The sequence below is a fragment of the Symphalangus syndactylus genome, chromosome 19 (assembly GCF_028878055.3).
Source record: "Symphalangus syndactylus isolate Jambi chromosome 19, NHGRI_mSymSyn1-v2.1_pri, whole genome shotgun sequence".
In the NCBI taxonomy this organism is placed as follows: Eukaryota; Metazoa; Chordata; class Mammalia; order Primates; family Hylobatidae; genus Symphalangus; species Symphalangus syndactylus.
The window spans coordinates 45,160,986-45,168,918 of NC_072434.2; the positions used below are offsets into that span (position 1 = coordinate 45,160,986).

A 7,933-nucleotide genomic window follows, 5' to 3' on the forward strand; every position below is an offset into this window, starting at 1 on the left:
CGGGAAAAGCCATCCTTTCAAATCAGCTGTATTTAAGAGCTAATTTTATGTTGGGTGAATTTCATGATGTCACCAAGTTCAAGAAAATGAGTCCTTTGAAACCCAAATTCAAGGACGGTAAATATATGTCAATGGGCCTTTCCCCACTATATTAAGTACTTACACGCTCATTGTTTCTGCTGTTTGGGGACCTCTCTGCAGCTCCAGCACTTTCCACAGGATTCACTAGGAAAAATAATTGAGCTCCATGCACCCTGTCCCAGTAATAAAAAGACGTTATTAGCGCACCATCTTGTAGTGAATGTAAAAGTTGCAGCACACCCTCAGGCCGAAGTTGTTTTTTTGTTTTTTTTTTTTTAAGACAGGGTTAAGCGTGTGTTGCCCAGGCTGGAGTACAGTGGCACTATTATGGCTCACTGCATCCTTGACTTCCTGGGCTCCAGCGATACTCCCACCTCAGCCTCCTGAGTAGCTGGGACAACAGGCATGAGCCACCACACTGGGTAGTTGTTTATTTTTATTTTTTGTAGAGACAAGGGTCTCACTATATTGCTCAGGCTGTTCTCAAACTCCTGGACTCAAGTGATTTGCCTGTCTCGGCCTCCCAAAGTGCTGGGATAGCAGGGCGTGAGGTACTGCACCTGACTAGGGAGCAGAGATGAACCCTGAGGTTACTTTCTGTCTTTTCCTCAAGCCGGAGTGGTTTAGGTCACTGGTCATGAATACAAGGATCGGGGTTGTACACCTTCTCAAAGACCTCATGTTCCTTAACATAAAAATGTTCTGACTTATTCTGGATTCCTTAGGAAACAGCCTGAAGGAAAGCCTTGAGTGCTGACTCCCTATGGAACCTGGTCACAGCTTCAGGACATCCTTGGGGAGGTGTCAGCAATCCCCCTGCACCAATGGTGATGGTGTGTAGGGGGTTCCGGGGAACCTTTTCCCTACAACCTTCAAGAAAGCAGCCAGTGGCAGGGGTCTTTCTAGAGGAAATACTGTGCAGGAGGGAATCCAAGAAGGCCGATACGCTGGATTTCTGCACATCTGTCACTGTGTCAGGGGCATCCCATGCATGGCCACCACTTCTGCCTTTGGGCCATCTGTGGCTTCTCAGGTCCCTTGTAGTAACTGAAACAGCACTACTGTCATCACAGCTCTTTCAGAAGACAGCTCTAGGAGGTTCCCCGCTACTCTATGTCTGAGATCCAAATGTGTAGCTCTCTGTTGCCATGTGGTTCAGTTATATTTGCAGGCAGTGTTACAGTTCTGAGGGGATTTTGGAAGTGGTGGTTACTTCAAGGAAGGGCTTGAGATGAGCATCTCATTTGAGCTTCACAAATCCTCTGTGAGATAAATAGGGAAGATTATTATAATTCTCTCCATTTCATGCAAGTGTTAAACCCAGGCCTTGTCTTTGTTTAAGGACAGATATAGGCCAGGCGCAGTGGCTCACGCCTGTAATCCCAGCACTTTGGGAGGCCAAGGCAGGCAGATCACAAGGTCAGGAGTTCGAGACCAGCCTGGCCAACATGGTGAAACCATGTTTCTACTAAAAATACAAAAATGAGTGGGGCTTGGTGGCGGGTGCCTGAATCCCAGCTATTCGGAAGGTTGAGGCAGGATAATTGTTTGAACCCAGGTGGAGGAGGTTGCAGTGAGGCAAGATCGCCCCACTGTTCTCCAGCCTGGGCAACAGGACGAGACTCCGTCTCAAAAACAAACAAACAAACAAAAAAAGCTGTAAAGTAGTAGATTCACTTGCTGTGTCTTTCCAGAAATACAAGAACCATTCTACTTCTTCCCATGGAAAGCCGGCATTTCACATGTGTAATAATTCAAATCTGAGTTTTAAGATGAGAACAGGCAAAACAGTATCATGCTCTGTTCACCTTCTCCACCTTGACTCTTCACTCGAGCCAAATTAAATTATTATTGATGGAAACACAAACAAAGACAATATTTTTAACATGCTTTCTTGCCCTTGGAGCAAAGAACAGTTGACATAATCTGATTTGAGGCAAAACTCTTTTTTTTTTTTTGAGACAGAGTCTCACTGTCGCCCAGGCTAGAGTGCAGTGGTGCAATCTCGACTCACCGCAAGCTCCACCTCCCGGGTTCACGCCATTCTCCTGCCTCAGCCTCCTGAGGAGCTGGGACTACAGGCGCCCGCCACCGCACCCGGTTAATTTTTTGTATTTTTAGTAGAGACAGGGTTTCACCGTGGTCTCGATCTCCTGACCTTGTGATCCGCCCTCCTCAGCCTCCCAAAGTGCTGGGATTACAGGCGTGAGACACCCCGCCCGGCTGAGGCAAAACTCTTGTCAGGCATTAGTAACCTGAATGTATATTGCCCTCTTGTGGCCATAGTATTATCACAGGAATGTAGGTGTGTCCATGAGAAAGAACTGTAGTAATTTGGAGAAACTGCTTGTATAATACTACGGTTGTTATTACGATGTACAGATTTTAATTGCTTCATTGTCCCACGGTCAGCTATATACATACATACATAGGTACACAGACACACAACTTTGAATCCTATATTAACAAAAATGTGCACATGAATTTTTGGAAGTTTTCAAACTATAAGTAACATCTAAACAGCCCAGAGCTCATGCTTTCTTCCTTGCTTATTTCTTAGGAAAAGAGCTCTTTGACAATAATTTTGAGGTTTTTGTTTTTGAATACAAAGTTTTAATCTTATGTTTCCTTTTAGTGTAATCTGGAGCCATGGTTTCCAGACTTTGATTTTTCCAGAAGAAAATTCCAAAAATATCACAAATGATATTGGTGATTTCAATTATTTTTATTTTGCAAAATTAAACATTTAAAATAATTAATTTCAAGCTACTATAATCATAATTTCAAAAAAATAAAGTGTATTTTAACATTCAGGAAAAAATGTAGGGGCGATGTGATGACTATTGTGGCTTGAGTTTTTCTCCCTAATGGCCATCACAGGTGGGTGGCAGGAGGTGAACATTTAGAAACCACTGAGTGATGGCAGAGGCCAGGTGCATTGGGTTATTTTCCAGTTGACTGGTCATTAGCTTAAATTAAGACTGTATTGATGTGAGACAAAGCACAGAGTATAAATGTGGGTCTTCAAGGATTTCTCCCTTTCTACAAAAACCCTGTTTCTCTCTCCTTGCATCTCAGTTTGTACTGCAGTGGTGACTGCCAGTTCACAGGTTGCTGTGGGTGTTTTCCGCACTCACACTGCCAGGCCCAGGCTTAGAACTGTCCCTTGGCTTGCCTGATGGCACCTTCCTGGTTTCTGCCTCCTGCCCTGGCCACTTCTAGTTAGTCCCTTTTGCAGGCTCAGTATTCCTTGCCAGAGCCCAATGTAATCCCTATGACGATCATTTGAAGGCATGAAGACACCATCACATTCATCCTACAGATATTTTCCAAGCTGAGAACCATCAAGTCTTTCATCTGATCTTTATGCATCATTGCACTCACTCTCTAGAGTCCTAGTTGCCGTCCCTTGGATGTGCTCAAATATGCAGATGCCGTTCTCAAGGAGCAATGCTAGGAACAGCATCAGGTACAACAGACCCTGCCTACTTCCTCCTTGGCTCTGTTTATTACACTCTTACTAATGCAGCCCAGGATTTTTGGGTTGACAGGCACATTATTTTCCATTCTTACTGACTTAGTTTAATTGTTCTTCACACATTTCACTGTCAATCTCTTTAATCTCTCCTCGTACAGTTGTTGCATCTTATCTCAATTTTGTAACTTTGCACATATGTTCACATTAAACTAGCAAAATTAAAATGGCCTTTAAATTTCTTTTGTCGTGGGCCCCAATTAAATTAACTTTGGGATATCTACCCACTGGGTGTGAAGTTCTCTTAATTTCTCAAATTTGCTTCCCTGTTTGGGAGGCTGAAGGAAAATGTGCCTTGAAGAAGATTTCCATAGTTCAGCAGTTTGGGTATTTGACAGAGAACAGAGGAGCCCAGCTTACTTCAAACACTGGAAATTGCCTCATCAAAAGAAATCCTAGACAACAAAAATACTCTGCCTCTCTGATGGAATAAGGGTGTATTTGTTTCCTAGGACTGTTACAAATTATTATAAACTCAGTGGCTTAAAACAACAGAAATTTATTTCTCTCTCACAGTCCTAGAGGCTAGAATCTGAAATCAAAGGTCAGCAGGGTCGAGCTTCTCCTGACAGCCCTCGAAGAGAGGCCTTCTGTTTCTTTCAGCTTTTGGTGACCCCAAGCATTCCTTGGCTTCTGGCTGCGCAATTCCACTCTCTGCCTCCATCTCCACATGGATTCTGTCTTTAGAAAGACACTTGTCATCAGATTTAAGGCCCACCTGGATAATCCAGGATGATCTCATCTTGATATCCATAATTTAATTATATCAGCAAAGAAGACTTTTTTTCCAAACAAGTTCACATTAACAAGTTCCAGGGAGTAGGATGTAACATTTCTTGGGGGCCCTGATTCCACCTACCACAGTGGGCCATCCTATTGCCTCGAGTTACATGGTTACCAAGGATTCTGGGGCTTGGCTATGTAGTTTTAGTTTTAAAGCCCATCAGTCACCACCAATTACTCACCCCACCCCACAGTTTCTTTTTCTTTTCTTCTGTTGCATCTAGCTTGTTCAATCTCCCTGGGGTTGGTGAAGTTGGATTTTTTGACACAGACAATAAATTTTCTATGTGGTCTCCAAACAAGCTATTGGAACTCAATTTCAATTTCTGATCTGTCCTTGTTACTGAGCAGTTGTGTCTTGACAGTAAAAGTTTTGTGGGTCTAGCATGAATGACATTATCACTAGGAACATCCTAGGCTGCACGTGTGCAGAAGCCTGAGAAGTGAATACCACATAATCAAGTTTTCACCTGATGTAAATTGTGAGTTTGGCTTCTGGATGGGAAATGTTTATTAGGTATGAATTTTACAAGTATCTTCCCCTCTTCTGATGCCTGTTCTTTCCCCTTCTATCACTTCATCACCTTTTTGAATGGTATTCTTTGAGGAACAGAAATTTGTAATTTTACTGTAAGCAAAACTTTTTATTGTTATGCAGCAAAGAATAAGTTTCAGAAACATACAACACAATAATACTATGTATAGAGAATTTAAACACAGGCAAAGAAATGCCATATGTTGCTTGGAGATACACTTATATGTAGCAAACGGGTAAAAAAAAAAAAAAAAGCATAGGAATAATAAGCACCAAATTCAGGTTGGTGGCAAGAAATGGGTGCGATTCAGGACAGAAACACAAAGAACACTAAAGTTACTAGTAATATTTTTGTTTTTTAAGCTGAATGGCAATTATAAAACTAAAGAAGTTTGGAACTCACCACCTCTCCTCCTGCTGGCTTTTTCTACTTGAGAGGAATGTGCTAACTTACAGAATGATTAATGTCACTTTCAAGCTTAACATAAATTTTGCCACTGAACACCCAGCAAGGCCCTCTATCTGTGAATTCTGATTGGGCATGAGAACTGCACCATCTTAATCACTGCTTACATCTTCTGTGTTACTAGGGAAAATTGTGGGATATATGGAAAAGGGAAAGAAAGCTTTCCTTTATTGACATATTTCATAAGGATTTTTCCATTTATAAATATTATATACTGTGCTTCTAGAACAAAAGTTGAAAGTGATCATTTGGTAGTGAATTTTGTAGATAGATATCACTAATTAGTCTTTTTTTTTTCTTGTTTCATCTATCCCCAGTAAACACACTATGTGCGGTTGAGACATTCTCCTTGGGATGGATTCTTATCTCACGAAATGCTCACATGCCTTTTTCCTGACTTCAGTTAGGGGAAGCAGACTTTCACAGAGAAAATCCCCTCTGAAGCCTGGGCAGAAACAGGCGTCTCTGTCCTCTCTAAAAGTTGTATTTTGGTGCCATAGTAAATCAAGTCAACAATTAAATGAACATGTATTGAACACCTACTTCTGAGGTGCTTGGCACCAGACATGCTCTCTGCCCTCAGGAGTGTTCACTCTGGTTGGGGAAGAGTGAGGAAGGAAGGGTAATATTACTATGGACTAAAAGCTTTTACCCACCCAAAATTTGTATATTGAATCCCTGATCCCCAGTGTGATGGTATTTTGAGCTAAGGCCTTTGGGAGGTGATTAGGTCATAAGGGTGAAGCCATCATTATGAAATTAATGCTTTTAGAAGGAGAAACATGAGAGCTCTCTCTTGCTCTCTCTCTCTCATTCTCTCTCTGTCCTCTCTTCTATGCCCTTCTCTCTCTCTTTCTGGCATGTGAGAAAACTAGAAAGAGAGCCCTTACTAGAACCTGACCATGCTTGATCTCAGACTTTCAAGTCTCCAGATGTCTGTTGTTTTAGACCCCCCGTCTGTGGTAATTTGTTATAACAACCTGAGCTAAGACAAACATGCACAGCAATTCTTATAAAGGCAGATATGCTAAATTCAAGCTTTCTTCATTTTATTCTCATTTTCTCAATACCTTTCCTCCTTACCTAAGATTAATACCCAGAAGCCAATGCCAACTCTTCTAGTCAAGGGCACTGAATAACTCTCAGGGGCCACTGGGTATTTGCCCAGTGGCTTGTGAGTGACCTGCTGTGCTTTTACTTTCAAAAAGGCAGAGACACAAAGTATCACAACAACTCCAGCAATTCCACACAATAAGTTTCTATCTTCCAAAGGAATTGCTGAAGAGTGAATTGCTCATTGGGCAAGTCAGATCCAGCTCTAACTTGGTCAACTGGTTTGCTCCCTGAGAATAACTAGGTGGATTTTCCCGTTGGTTATTGCCAAATTGAAAGGATGTTGGTGCGGCTTTAATGATCCCTAGAGTGGCTAAATTGTTTTAGGAACAGATGGACTGTGGATGGACTTGGTCATTCTGTTGAGCATTTAAAAGAGATGTATTACCCACAGGTGAGATCATCTTTACCTGTTCCTTCTTTTGGAGGGCAGAGTTCATGATGACTAGAGTTTACATGATATGTGATTAATTCTCTGCATAATCAGGATTTGCAACATCCTGTTTGCTCCTACCTGATTCTTTCTGAATAAAAAAAGAATAAATTTAAAAGTAAGTGTATTATCACAGAGCATTGAGAATCATCCACAAATATAATTTTGGTTCATTAAAAATCTTTTGTTAAAAATATACATACATCCATCTCTACTAAAAATACAAAAAATTAGCTGGGCGTGGTGGCAGGCGCCTGTAGTCCCAGCTCCTTGGGAGGCTGAAGCAAGAGAATGGCATGAACCTGGGAGGAGGAGCTTGCAGTAAGCCTAGATCGCACCACTGCACTTAAGCCTGGGTGACAGAGCGAGACTCCGTCTCAAAAAAAAAAAAAAAATTAGCTGGGCGTGATGGCACGTGCCTATAATCTCAGTTACTTACTCAGGAGGCTGAGGCAGGAGGATTGTTTGAACCTGAGAGGCAGAGATTGCAGTGAGCTGAGATTGTGCCACTGCACTCCAGCCTGGGTGACAGAGCAAGACTCCATCTCAAAAAAAAAAAAAAAAAAAAAAAAAAAGCCCAACAGCCTGGAACTGCTGAGTACTAGAGCTGGAATTTAAACCCAGGCCACCTTACTTCATGTTCATGTTTTGACTACTCCACTTCACTGCCTTTTCCAGAGATTTTCTCCCCAAAGAACCTTGCTTTTGTGCATAGTTCTTAGTTCTGAGGGGCACTAAGGAAGAGAAAATGTCATATTTGCTTATCAAAGAAGTTATTGGGAAATCTAGCCAAATGGGTAAAAAAAGTATATCAGTCATGAGGAAAAGAAGAATTCGCAATGAAGGAAACTGGCCAATGTTATTTTCACATCTATCTCTTCACGGGTCCCTGGCTTGCTGTGCCCTCTCCTCTTCCCACTCAACTCTTTGCACCTCTGAAGAAATCATCAGTAATATTCTTCAGACTCAGTACTTGTTAAGTGCCTC

General features: G+C 41.9%; 1 non-coding gene across 1 annotated transcript; it reads left to right on the top strand.

Moving 5' to 3' along the window:
* Positions 1–6,900: 6,900 nt before the first annotated feature.
* On the top strand, positions 6,901–7,032 carry LOC129459069 (U8 small nucleolar RNA). The gene has a single exon (XR_008649879.1). It is a non-coding gene; the product is annotated as a U8 small nucleolar RNA (small nucleolar RNA).
* The last annotated feature ends 901 nt before the right edge of the window (positions 7,033–7,933 follow it).